This window comes from Mus pahari, chromosome 16 (genome assembly GCF_900095145.1).
Source record: "Mus pahari chromosome 16, PAHARI_EIJ_v1.1, whole genome shotgun sequence".
NCBI lineage: Eukaryota > Metazoa > Chordata > Mammalia > Rodentia > Muridae > Mus > Mus pahari.
Genome location: NC_034605.1, coordinates 62,775,632 through 62,789,849, shown reverse-complemented (window position 1 = coordinate 62,789,849; position 14,218 = coordinate 62,775,632). Strand labels below are relative to the sequence as shown.

The following is a 14,218-nucleotide window of genomic DNA, read 5'->3' as shown; positions in this document are numbered from 1 at the left end:
CTGCACCATGCCTGCCTGGATGCTGCCATGCTCCTGCCTTGATGATAATGGACTGAACCTCTGAACCTGTAAGCCAGCCCCAATTAAATGTTGTTTTTATAAGACTTGCCTTGGTCATGGTGTCTGTTCACAGCAGTAAAACCCTAACTAATACATCATCCACATTACTGGACTCCAGTTGGTGCCCAATCTCCACTTTAGTGCTAACTAGAGTTCTAGAGACATTGGTAACCAGAACGCCAGGAGTTTACAGGAGCCCTGCAGGTTTACTATGGGGTTCTTCACCTCTGGTCCTAGCACTGAAGATCTGCGGAGGGTCCAGACCTCAGTCACCGTTTCTGGCTCCGCTGTCATCTATCCATGTGGCTTGTAACACTTAACATGACTATGCTTTGAAAAACTGAAAAGCTGAGTTGCTCCCCACTACCTGCAAAAGGCATTTCGTGAGCAACAGAATGTTTGATTCGTGGTAATGTCAGACAGTCAGACAAATGGATGGACCTGGGAAGAGGGCCCCACAGGCAGGCTCATGAAAGAGTGCCAAGGTCACCTAGCACAGAGATGCACTTCCTGTCTTCAGCGAATGGCAACAGAATATTCCATGTGTGGCAGAACTGAGCGCCCAGTGCCCCTCCGTGTGGCGGAACTAAGCACCCAGCAACCCTTCGTGCAGCAGAACGGAGACCCCAGCACCCTTCCTGTCAAATAGGAGCCCTAACTTCAGAACTGATGCCTAAGCATGCAACAGAAAGTCACAAAGCTCCCAGAAGCAAACGTGAGGACGTAGCATTGCAACCTTACAGGAGGGGCAGAAAGGCCAGGAACCCATTAACAAGTGTGCTAAGGCAAATTTTATCCAGATCTTCAAAACCTCTGCTTTTTATAGGTCACTGTTAAAAATAAAGATAAAAATGCTGGACCAGCAATATAGACCAGTGAGCAAAGGCACCCACTGCCAAGCCTGGTGACCTGGGTTCGATCTCTCGGGCCAGCATGGTGGAAAGAGAAAACCTATCCTTGCATGTTGCCTTCTGACTATTTTTAAAAGATCCTAGATCATATTTCTTAAGAAATGGAAAACCAACTCACAGGAAATGGCTGGGGCGAACGTGTGTGCTGGCCCAGAGCAGAGAGACTGAGTACCTCACACTACAGTGGGCACTAGCACCCTTTGTAGCTAATCTTAGAAAGAATTATGGGCCTAATACACACTCGCTGTGTGATCTAGCTACCCCGCTCCTAAATATTTATTCCAGGACCATGAAAACACTTCTATACAAAGACTTGTCCAGATCGTTGATTAAAACTTTCCTCAGACTAGCCAGAAACTAAAATCAGCCTAAATGACCACCCACAGCCGAGAGCATCCGTCAGGGTGCTGCGTGAGGCTTCTCCAGGGAAGCAAACATCTATTCACTCCCAAGGAAAACCGAAGACAGGCCAAGCAATGATTCTACAAATCAAAGCAACGAGCTTACCAGGATCACCTACAGGAGTTACTTACAGGAGCAGGGAAACTCAGGGACAGCCAGATCCCCAAAAGCTCAGCTCAGCATGGGTAACACATGGATATTGCTACCCTGGAGCCCTGTACAGTTAGAGCAGCCCTCTTCGGTGACGTCGGGAGGGGCTCTGTGAGGCCTGTTCCATTCAGCTGTACTTGTGACTTCTATTTACTTCCTGGGTCACGCCTCTGCAGGAGGATGTGCCAGTTCACAGGAAGTTGATACACAGACCAGGGAGGTTGGAGCGATGCTGAGGATTCTACTCGGCAGCCCTCATGCGCAAATCACACAACAGTGAGGGAAAGGCCCAGACCACAAGCAGCATGTCCTCTGCGATTCCATCTGTGCAGAATTCCATACTTTCGTGGTGGTGGAGAGCAGTCCATGGTTCTCAAGAACAAGCATGGTTGGCACACAATCTAAAATTGTGTGATAGGCTGTTCGGCGTGATAGCGCTATCCCCTTTGTCTTAGTTGTGGTTTCCACTGCTGTGAACAGACACCATGACCAAGGCAATTCTTACAAAGGACAATGCTTAATCGAGGCTGGCTTACAGGTTCAGAGGTTCAGTCCATTAGCAACATGGTAGGAAGCATGGCAGCATCCAGGCAGACACTGTGCTGGAGAGGGAGCTGGGAGTTCTGCATCTTGATGTGAAGGCCACTAGGGGAAGACAGCTAGGAGAAGGGTCTCCAAGCCCACCCCCACAGTGATACTCTTCCTCCAACAAGGCCACACCCACTCCAACAAGGCCGCACCCACACCAACAAGGCCTTCTAATAATGCCACTTCCTAGGCCAAGCATATTCAAACTACCACACTCGACTCCCTGGCTCCCATAAGCTTGTTCACACATATGTGTCTATGGGGCCATACCTAGCCATAATGCAAAATACATCAGTCTAAGTTCAAAAGTCCTATAGTCTACAGCAGTCTCAACATTAAAAGTCCAAAGTCTTTTCTGAAATTTATCCAGTCACTTAACTGTAATCCCCTATAAAAATCAAAATCAAAAGGCAAATCACATACCTCCGACATCACAGGATATACATTACCATTCCAAAATGTCATAATGGGGAAATACTGGACCAAAGCAAGACCAAAAACCAGCTGGGCAAACACATCCAAACTCTGCATCTCCATGTCTGGTGTGAAAGCACTCTTCATATCTCCAACTCCTTTCATCTTTGTTGACTGCAACTAACTTCTTTCTCATGGGCTGGTTCCACTCCCTGTTAGCAGCTTTCCTTTGGGATTAAAGGTGCACATCACCAGGCCTGGACATAAGCTTTTCTCTACTTGGAACTGGTTCTGTACTTGGCTGGCTTTGAACTCAAGGAACTGCTTGTCTGTGTCTCCTGGAATTAAAAGCTTGTACCACCTTGCCTGGGCCTAAGCCTTTCGTGGCCACGGTGCCTTAAGATTTGGTTCAAAAGTGAGCGTCTTCCATTTCTGGATTGTGGTTCACTCCAGAGTAAAAGCCTAAGTGAAAACAATAGCTAAGTATTAATAACCCCTAATGCGACATAACTAGTCCTCGTTCAGTGGCAGACACGACAAGCTTAGCTGGGTGGGATCTTTCCCCAAGTCGCCACTCCCTTAATTTGTTTATCTCCCTGAACACAGGGTTCAGCTCCATTTCACTTCCCAATGCCCCTTTTACTACTTGAACTTTTTTCTTTTTAAACTTGCTACACTTGATCAGAACGCTCGTCATAAGAGTAAACCAGAGGGCAAAGTCAACGCTGGGCTTTTCTGAGACTTTCTTTGTCAGTGCAATTAGTTGAAATCTCAGACAAGGTCAAAAATGTAGCCACATTTTCACCAAAGTATTTCAAGGACAGCCTCTAGGCCACATACTAAAATTCTTCTCTGCTGAAACCTCTACAGCCAGGCTTCCACAGTTCAAATCACCCTCAGCCCCACTGCCTTCCATATTCCTGCTAGGATGGCCCAGTAAGCCCCACTTAAAGCCTTCCACTGCTTTCCAAATCCAAAGTCCCAAAATCTACATTCCTCCAAGCAAAAGCATGGTCAGGCCTATCACAGCAACACCCCAGTCCCTGGTACCAACTTCTGTATTAGTCAGGGTTTCCATTGCTGTAAAGAGACACCATGATCAAGGTAACTCTTATAAGGGACAATATTTAATTGGGGCTGGCTTCCAGGATCAGAGGTCCATTATCATCATGGCAAGAAGAATGGCAGTGTCCAGGCAGACACAGTGCTGGAGAAGGGGCTGAGAATTCTGCAACTTGATCTGAAGGCCACCAGGAGAAAACTGACTTCCAGGCAGCAAGGAAGAGGGTGTCCAAGCCCACCCCCCACAGTGACACACTTCTTCTAACAAGGCCATATCTCCTAATAGTGCCACTCCCTGGGCCAAGCATATCCAAATCACCATATGTATTCTGTATTGGACACACACACAAACAAGAATTAGTACATTGAAATATCATACAAGTGCAAGTCACTAGGTGAAAATTCAGAATGTGAGTAGTTAAGCTTACAGTGTTTAAGCTTCTATGGAGTCTTAAGAACACAGATGCTGAGTGCAAGCCCCAGTCATGTCCTAACCACATGACCCTGAACAGGGTTGCAATGCTGCAAAGCTTCTGTTTCCAAATCCGTACCCATGCTCGGCAATCAAACCCTCCTCATAAAGCTACAGAGACAGACAACAGTGCTTAGGGCAACATGCCCCTGCACTGAGCACTGGTGGCTAGGGAGTGCTCTGGCTGCTGAGGGGCACCTCAGCTTCACCTATCCCTCTGCTCAGGAAAACACACTGCAAGTTGCAAACACTGTGGGACCGAGAACAGGAAACACGTTCCGAGCACCTGCTCAGCTAAGGGTCTGAGAGCTTTGCTCTCTCATAGCTGACCGGGTGCTGCAACTCCTTGCTAACTGGCCAACACAGCACCATGAGATGAGGCTGGACCATACAGCACTGACCCCAGAAGAGACACAAAGCCAAAGCATACTCTCTAATGAGCGCTGTGGTGAGGCTGTAAAGGTGTCGGCTGCAACACTGTGAACTGGGGACCGTCTTCAGTCTTTCCCGGCTTCTGATGACGACGTTACATTTAGTCTCCCGAGATTAGGAACAGAGGGAATGGGCTCATAAACAGACACAGCCGTGTTCATCTTACCAGTCAGCTGGGATCCACCAGGTGGTCCCTGCGTTCCCAGGACTTCAGCACTTTTGTGTGTGCCTACCTTTGGATTTCCGTGTTCATGAACATTGGCTGCTTGGATCTTTCCAATGCTGGCATCCAACTCTTAGCAGGAACTGTTCGTTTATCTAGCAGATGACAATACAGTGTTTTAAGCAGAAAATCAGGGCAGCAACTAAGAGCAGAATAGCTTGGGTGGATGTGGTGTGCTCCCTGGCTCATGTGGATGTCATGATCATGTGGATGGTGTGATCATGTGGATAGCATGATCATGTGGATGGTGTGACCATGTGGATGATGTGGTCATGTGGATAGCATGATCATGTGGATGGTATGACCATGTGGATGGTGAGGTCATGTGGATGGTATGATCTATAGCTCCCATGTGAAACTGTGCACAGCCAGCTCTCACAGGACACCCTTTCTGCTACAATGACCATCTGACGAGGATGCCTGTAAAAGGGGGCTGCAGAGAAAACAAAGGGAGAAATACTGTCTTCAGATCATCCAAACTGCTTCATGCAAGGGAGAGGAATGTGTGGTGTCCCTTGAAGTTCCCACACCTCCATAATATGAGACGATTTTCCCCAACTGTCTCTTTGTTTTTGAAAGATTGGGGGGCTAAATGACATTTTTAAGGCTTGGAATCAGACACATAGACAATTCTCTCTCTACCCATTCAGCCCTCAGCCATCTCTCACAATGCCAAGTGCTCAATGCTGTACCACAGGAAAAAACTTAATGCAACCGGCTTGTTTCACTTCCTATGCAGCGTTCTGACTCCATTTTCTTTAAAAGCCCTCCTCCTGCCCTTTCCTTGGCTCTACCTGCCAGCTTGGGTGGTCTCTGGAGTGAGCTTTGGCGTGCCCCTGCTAGGGAAAGCACATGGAGAATGGGGGTCTTCATTTCAGATGTACAGGGATCCCCGGTGTCAGCAGGCATTAGGAAGACAGGATTCAGCTGCGTCTCAGCCCAGGTAAGCTGCTGTCCTGCACCCCATGACCCAGAGAGCAGGTAAGTAGTGGACAGCCATTGCCCACGTCACTGAGCTTGCTGCAGGCTGACTGGGTGTCTGCTAAGGACACTCAGTTCCTACGATGTGGAAAAGATAAAGTCGGGGCAGATCTGTGGGGTCTCCTCTCCTAAGAGAATTTATCCCCTAAGTGAGTTCTCCTGCCCACCCCCATGCCCGCCCTTTGAAGGCTACAGCTCCTCATGTGGTCACTTGCAGGTTAGGGTGTCATAGTTTCTCTTCCAGTGTCTGTAACTAGAGTGACTTAAGGGAGAAAGGGCCTCTTCTGACCCACACAGAGGGTGGAGGGAGTGACCGCTAAGGGACTCAAGGACAGCAGGAACCTGAAGCAGTTGCTCACATTGCTTCCCCTTCAGTTTTCCCACACCGGGGAATGGTCTCTTTCCACACTACGAATCTAATCAAGACAATCCCCGGCAGGCAGGCATACTCAGACCCACCTCTCAGGTGTTTCTAGGTTGCTCAACTTGACCATTGTCACTCGTCATGACAGCTGAATAAAGACAACTTTGGAGACACAGACACTCAGCCTATTAGCAGTCTGTCCCTACCAGCACTGGCTTCGATTGCTGTGGCCTTCTCTGGTCTTCCACTGTTCCATTATGTCTTAGGGTTTGACTGCTGTGAAGAGACACCATGACCAAGGCAAGACAACATTTATTTATGGCTGGCTTACAGTTCAGGGATTCAGTCTATTATCATCAAGGCAGGAATATGGCAGCACCCAAGCAGGCATGGTGCAAGAGGAGCTGAGAGTTCTACATCTTCATCTGAAGGTGGCTAGCAGAACACTGACTTCCAGGCAGCTAGGATGTGGGTCTTAAACCCATACCCACAATGTAACACACCCACTCCATCAAGGCCACACCCACTCCATCAAGGCCACACCCACTCCATCAAGGCCACACCCACTCCATCAAGGCCACACCCACTCCATCAAGGCCATACCCACTCCATCAAGGCCACACCTTCTAATAGTGCCACTCCCTGGGCTGAGTATATACAAACCATCACATATCTACATCCCTCAGAGTTCAAACAAAGCCCAATGCCCAGCTAGGGCAGATCTGTTCTTTAACCTTGGCTGGGCATTTTTGCCCACTGAAGTATCACTCTGGCCAATAAGCTAGACTGTTGGTATAACATGAAATTACCCCTTGGCACTCATGCCTAGAATAAGGATGGCATAGACATGGCCAGGTGCTGGATCCCCACAGGTTTCCCTCAATCTCTCCTCTATGTCATCAGCTCTAAGGCACAAGTTCTCAGGTCCCATCTCCGCATCCTGATCCCGTTTCTCCCCACTGTCCTTCCCTGTCTATGGCACAGGCTCAGGGTTCCCCCTAGTCTCCAACTCTTGATGATCTCACTTAACATTGGGACTTTATGATGGTGTGTAAAAGTGAAACACACTCATCAGAACTGAATGCTAATCTTGACTTCACTCTTCCACTCAGGAGCTGTCTGAAGATGCTGGGTAGCAGCATAAAGCATAGGACCTCAGACAGCCGTGTAGCCGTGCAAGGGAGTAACTCACACTCTACAGGTCTGGTCTTCCCAGCACTCTGGAAAACAGTATCCAATATTTCAATAATTACATGAGACACCTTCAGTTATAAACTAGGGCTTGGGTTCGGTCCAGGTTCTGTCCAGGTGCTGTCCAGCCTAGTGAGAATGTTTGAGGAGGCGGGGCTAAGTTAGGCTAGTCAGCAAGGAGCATACTTGGCTTTGGGAAGATGGCAACTTGAGCTGAGTTTAGCGGTGTGCTCTCCTAGCTTAAGTCAAGAAGCATTTGTAGTCTCCGTTCTTACTACTTATTGTCTTATAACTCGTGGAAACCAAATACAAAGTAATCAGGAACGACAACAAAAAATTACATTTTCTTAGAGGAAAACAAACAGTATCCCCCAAGCAGACCATGCTGCTCTCATGTTACCCTGGACAAACACCAACTACCCTCCTCTTGCTCCTGTATTGTCTCATTTATTGTCTCAGAGCTGTAACTGGAGGCAGATGTTCCTCATCCTCCTCAACTGACAGAACTGAAGTTGAGGTAAGGAGCCCCAGGCACGGGCAGGTGGTTGAGGTGGAAAGCTAGGCTGTGGGTCTATGGGTTCACAGAGCTGAGCCTCTCTCCTAGACTCCGCCCTGTTCTGTTTTCTTCTGCTTCTCGGTTCCGGTGAAAAAGCCATTTCAAAGGCTGTCGGAAGGAACAGTCTAGGAGCCAAAGTTTAGAGAAAGCAAAATCCAACGACCGACCAACTGTTCCTGGCCACTTGCCTGGGTGAAGCAGATGCCTCCCATTGGGCCGCAGAGTGTTTGTGACTGCAGAGGAGGTGGCTCAGACACATCTGTGGCTCAGCTTGGCTGTCTGCAGGATGTCCTCGAGTGGCCTCCTGGCAACAGCACCACCCCGCCCCACCCCGCCCCACCCCATCATGGCTTCCTCAGTGATGCGATGGGTCCATCAAAACAGAAAAGGCAAGATTTCTCTTTCTGGTGACCCTCTCCTCACTCAATTTTAAACCATCATAATCCTAGAAGTCTCTCTCCTGCCCTGGAGTTGGGGACAGTGTACCAGTTCAGTCGGGATGAAAGTCATATTGAGTTTCAATTTTTTGTACTCAGGTCTCTTTATTGATGAGCAAGGGTTGCTTTGGGTGAGAGAAAGTGGGTTTGGGAGGAATCGTCTAGGAAACGCACGAGAAAGAGTGAGTCGCAAGAAAGTAAAGGCCGATCCGAGTCAGGACCACGAGGTAGCACCCACGTGACGTGGCGACATTAGCTGGGTGCACAACCATGTTCCTCGACAGGCACCTCATAGTATCGCCAGGCCAGAAGATGACCCTGACTTGTGTACTAACTCCAGTGATCTTGTTTCTCCAGGTGTGGAAACGGAGGAACAGCAGGTTATGTGATCTGAAATGTCTTCCAGGCTTTTCGGAGGCAGGATCCTTATAGCCACTGCATCTTCAGATGCTAGAGAAATCTTAAACAATGAAGCCATCATTAGCACTGTTGAGATGCTTGGCAAGCCAGTCCACTAGAGTTCTATCCTGGGACCCCGTAGGGTGGAAGGAGAGAATCACACCATCCTCAGACCTCGCCATGGGTGCACCGCACTCACCAACACACACACGCACACACACACACACACTCACACACACACACACACTCACACACACACACACACACACACGCGCCCACATGCACACTCACCACACTCACCAACACACACACACACACACGCCTGCATGCACACTCACACAAAATAAATGTAACATAAGGAAATAATTTTTTAAAACTGTAATTATTAAGGTGCATGTAGGAGGGGAGTCCAAGATATAGTCAGAAGCAATATCTAAACATAGTTAGTATATTGTTCCATATGGTGACACTTCACAGCTGGGGAGGGAAGGTCCAGCTCTTCTGCTATCAAGGTCAGATCCTAACTAGGGGAAAGGGAATCAGTACACGGCCCCCAGTGTCTGCAGACAGGGACAGAGACCCAGCCAGATGCAACTAACCTAGGGCTGTCTTTACCATAAGCAAAAGACATGTTAGGTCTTAGGCCAAGCATTCTGGAACTTTCCCCCATGAACACCAGGCATTCACCCATAACCTTGAAATCTGTTGAAAATTCCAAATACATCTCTTTTCACAGCTTACACAAGCCTCAATCTAGACAGGAATTCCTGCAGGGCCACTGAAAGTGGAACCTGGTTCCTTTGTGCCAACCCAGAATGCCTAAGGGACGCTTGAGGAAAAAAAAACAAACAACAACAAAAACACCTGCTGTTGGGGGCAAGGTGGAGGGTGTCAAACCAGAACAGGCAATTCAGTTGCACAGAGGGGTCAGGCTGGCCGTTTAAAGGAGACACCACCTCCCCTTATGTATAGAATTTCAGAACTATCCTATGAACCCTTGTAATCCCGGAAATCTTTTCTGAACCTGGAGCTTTAAAATATCATTTCCAAGAGTCCCTCTGCTGTGCCCACGTTGAAGACTCGGGCAGAAATGGTGCAGGCAGCTCCAGCCACATGGAGGGCCCTGACTCGGCTTCATCAGCCAGCCTGTGAATCCATGATGTCATCCTCCCCCTGAGCTTGGGCTCCCAAGCCCCAGACCACCCACGCTGGCAGCCCATTCTCTCCTGCGTCGCCAGGGAGAGACCTGCCTTTATAAATGGTTCGAGGTCGGAACAGAGGACTGGCCTGAATTGTTACACAGAAGTGCCGCTGGCAGCAGCGATAAGCATTTGGACATGTAGGCGCGGTGATTTTTTTTTTTTTTTTTCTTATTTGAACTCTGTTTAAGGCACAGAGGAAAAGCCTGTGCATAGAGTGAGGCAGGGAGATTTTAGGAACAGGCCTGAAAATCTTGAAACACAGCAGCAAAGGGGGTTGGGGAATTACCAAATCCGAGGTAAGGGGAGATTACTAAATAAGAGGTCCATGGTCCTAGCTTTAATACCCAGCACCGCCACCACCAGGAAGGAAAAGCAAAAAAGTTGGGACTCTTGATGTCACCGTCCTGCCTAGATAATCAAACATTCAGATTTCCATTTAGGATATTTTTTTTTTCTGATTAGTCATTAGCAGAGGAAAATTGGGGTATGTGTGGTGGAATGTTCATTTTAATGGGAGGTTTCAAAAATACACCCCCAGGGGGAAAATTGTTTTAAGCACCAGAAATCTGGGGCACTGCATATTTCTGCCCAATATTCAGTTACGAAAGAGGAAGGAGCTCATCAGGGAGGGGCAGGGGGCAGGGCTTGCAGAACGAAGGGCACCATGAAAGCCTGTGTTATGTGCACATCTAAACCTGTGACGCAAGGCTTCTGGTAATGGTGTCCACTGGACAGAGAGAGGGCCTGGAAGGACACTGTCCCTGAGGAAGCAGGACTAATTAAGCGAAGCCTCCCCCCCCTTACCTGTTGATGGTCCTTCAAGTGCCCAGAGGAAGCTGAGTCATTAAGGTCGTGATCTAGAAGGGATTATAGAAGCCTGCAATCAGATTATGCCTGTCCTGATGCTGTGTCGTGCCCCGGGCCTCCAGCAACACGACCAAGTGGCCATGGACTGAAGCAAAATGAAGCCATGGGCCAGAGTAACCATCTACCCCTTATATGTTAACTATCTCAGGTATTATGTCACAGTGATACAAAGCTCATTACCATCATATGAGTATATGTTTGTATACATTTATAAATATATGTACAGATGCACACATATAAGTATATGCATCTATATGTATATGCATGTGTATGTATAAGGGGGTACATTTCCATTCAAGATCATAGTTATCCCTATTAGGAACTCCTCTTAGAAATTTGGGACAAGCAGGTGACCTTTGTCACTGATCTGGAGCTCCTAGGAGTCAACTATTCTCAGTGAAGTGTCTGCCCTACCTCACAAGCAGGGTTGCTAAACATAGCTTGAGAAAGAAGGCATGTGAAACATATGTTGAGACCTTTCTGTCAGTTCCAGACAAATGTCTATTCTCCTTCTGGGGCAGAACAGTCCAATGGCTGAGGTAGAAGAGTCCAATGGCTGAGCCCTAGTGCGATGAGAAAAGGCAGTGGGTAGCAAAAAGGAGATCTGGCGCCCCCCGACTTCCAAGCCACCGTGCTGTGGCTCTGGAAACCCCAGTGGGCATGGAAAACCTGAAGAAAAGAAGAAATGGAAACCAACTTGGGGCTCCCATTTTGGCAACACCAACGTTTGGATTTCTGGGAATGGTTCCACGAGGTGTCCACTGAACAACTTTGAGATAGTCTTTCATGCAATGTTATGGAAGGACTTTGCAGACCAGCCAGTGATTAAACAATGACACAGAGTAGAGTCTTCTATATAGTTCAAAGCTTAAGCCTTTTGATAGAACAATCACCAATCTACCTTATCAAAGTTAACCCAACTATCTTGCCCAGGACCTGCCATGTGGCTGGCTAGCTGTATACCTTTCTCTGCTCTGCTCTGGTCCATCTGTTCCCCTGTGTCAGCATTCGATTCCCCCACCATTTCTTCCCTCACATCATCCTCTCTGCCTGGAAGTTATGTCCTCTATTTCCTGTCTGTTGGCCATTAGATCTTTATTACAACCAGTCAGTAGCCAGAGAGGTGAGGAAGGACGGATATTTATAAACTAGAAAACCCGATGATGGATGATAGAAATGACCATACCAGAATCCTGCCAGAACTAGCTCTTTGCTGGCCCAGAATTAAGAGTTGAAAAAGAGACACGTCTTCACACTGTGTGAAGATAATGTTACCCGACACAATGTCATCTATGTGACAGCTTAGGGAAACAAACAAGTCACAACACACACACACACGCACACACACACACACATGCACACACACATGCACACACATACCATAAAGAGCAAGATGTTGGACAGTAAATAATCTATGGTCCTGACTTCACAAGGAGAGAATGTGAGAAGGGAGAATCCAAGCTGCCCCTGGGTCATCTCTGAAAAGAGACACAGATGCTGTTGACAGATGACATATGTGGGATAATGAAGAAGGGGATTTTTATCCAGTACTTCATGCCCTTTGTCCTATTTCATTTTTCTCCCATGAGAGCGGTTTACTATCTCTTTAGCACAGCTTTTGAAAGTCAGTGTTACAAAGTGGTTGGTTCTAGATTCTGCCCCTCACAGAAGTGAGCCTTCACTTGCCCAGGCTAACTAAAGGAGCCCCTGGCCCTCACCCCAAAACAACGTGTATGAGTGTTGGGGTGGGACTCTGTGGGCAGAGTACTTGCCTACCATGCCTGAAGCCCTGGGTTTATCCGAAGCGCAGCATAAGCAGTGTATGGTGGCACACACACTTGTAATACCGGCACTTGGAAAGTAGGGGCAGGGGGATCAGAAAGTTTAAGGTCATCCTTGGCTACGTGGTGAGTTTCAGGCCAGCCTAGGCTACTTGAGACCCAGGTTAAAAACAAAACAAACAAAAAAGCCAGGAAAGACGACATGCGATACTCAACTGAAGGCGGAAAGAAAGCAACCCAGGGGAAAAGGATTCTGTGGATAGGGCACTGAGACAAAAGAGGCAGCTGTTCACTCAAAACCTGAGAATGTGGCACAGCCGAAGGGTGGAGGGCCATAGCAAAACGACAAGTGGTGACTCCAGGAAGAGCTGCACACATGATTCCAGAAAGGGAGGCGACGTGTCTCCGCAGCAGGACTTCCAGCGAGCCACAACACCTGTCTACTGGCCGCAGATCATCTTTGCCGTCCTATGGCGGCTATGATGGGAAACACGTGTGGGCCTCCTCTTCTCTCTAGGCACATATATGTGCCCTGGTCAGGAACCAGGAGCCCTCAGCTTCTCTCATCTGCTTCTTTCTTTCTAATATCCCAGTCTCTGACACTCTAGGACGGAGGTCTGTCTATAGTGCCAAGTGGCTCATGTCTGTTCTCAGTCTTTAGCCATGTTTCTCCATCCTGTGGGTAAAATAAGCTCCACTCCTCCCTAACTTCCAGCTTCTTCAGTCATGGCTTCGAACACTTCAGGTAGGTGAGTGTCTGGGTCAAGACAGTCTTGTCAGCCTGGCCCAGAGGTACATGCCTTGAATCTCAGCACTCAGGAGGCAAAATTTTCTGCCTGTGAGTTCCAGGCCAGCCCAGCCTACATGGTGAGGTGAGGTGCTCTCTAAAAACCAAACCAAAACCACCAACGAAATAATATGAATGCATAAATAAGTAAATACTTACCGTGACTGAATATGTTCTGTGGACAGCTGGCCAGTCAGCATCTCTGGCTGTCTTCATTCCTGAAGCCAGTCTTAACTGCTTCCATGGGTTTGTCCTCTAGGTTAATTTTTTATTAACTTTTCAAGTTCAGAAGAATGAAACCTCTGGAGCCTTTCTTGGAACTGTATTTAATATAAAACCATGAAACAGAATTTGACAGTTTTACTATTATAAATCCTTAAGTTCATTAAAGATGAGATTACAAATAAGCTTATCCCTCACTTTTTAAAAAAATTTATTTATTTATTTATTTATTCTGTGTATATGAGTACACTATAGCTGTCTACAGACACACCAGAAGAGGGCATTGGTTCCCATTACAGATGGTTGTGAGCCACCATGTGGTTGATGGGAATTGAACTCAAGACCTCCAGAAAAGCAGTCAGTGCTCTTAACCACTGAGCCATCTCTCCAGCCCTATCCCTCACTCTTTAAGAGAAAATAAGAGTACATTATTTTTAATATGTATGTACTTAGAAAAGTTCACAGAAGCAGTTTAACTGTTGGCCTGTGTCTCCAGTGTCCTGCCTGTGTGCTCTTGTGAGTCTGTGTGTCTCCCATGTGCCCCTGTGTGCCCCCCATGGGTCCCCCCCCATGTGCCCCCATGTATTTCTGTGTGCCCCCAGTGTGCCCTCAGTGTATCCTCCATGTGCCCCCCATGTGCCCCTATGTGCCCCTGTGTGACCCCATGTACTCCTGTGAGGCCCCAGTGTGCCCCCGTGTGCCCCCACTGTGCCCCCA

At 47.9% G+C, this 14,218-nt stretch overlaps 2 long non-coding RNA genes across 2 annotated transcripts in view; both read right to left on the bottom strand.

The window, feature by feature from the left end:
• LOC110334319 overlaps nucleotides 1-14,218 on the bottom strand; it is an 83,752-nt gene that overhangs the window by 21,255 nt on the left and 48,279 nt on the right. The gene's annotated exons all lie outside the window — the stretch shown is intronic.
• Nucleotides 8,224-13,517, bottom strand: LOC115065612. Its single transcript, XR_003845384.1, has 3 exons — nucleotides 13,439-13,517; nucleotides 10,649-10,701; nucleotides 8,224-8,703 (listed from the first exon to the last, which is right to left on the bottom strand). It is a non-coding gene; the product is annotated as an uncharacterized LOC115065612 (long non-coding RNA).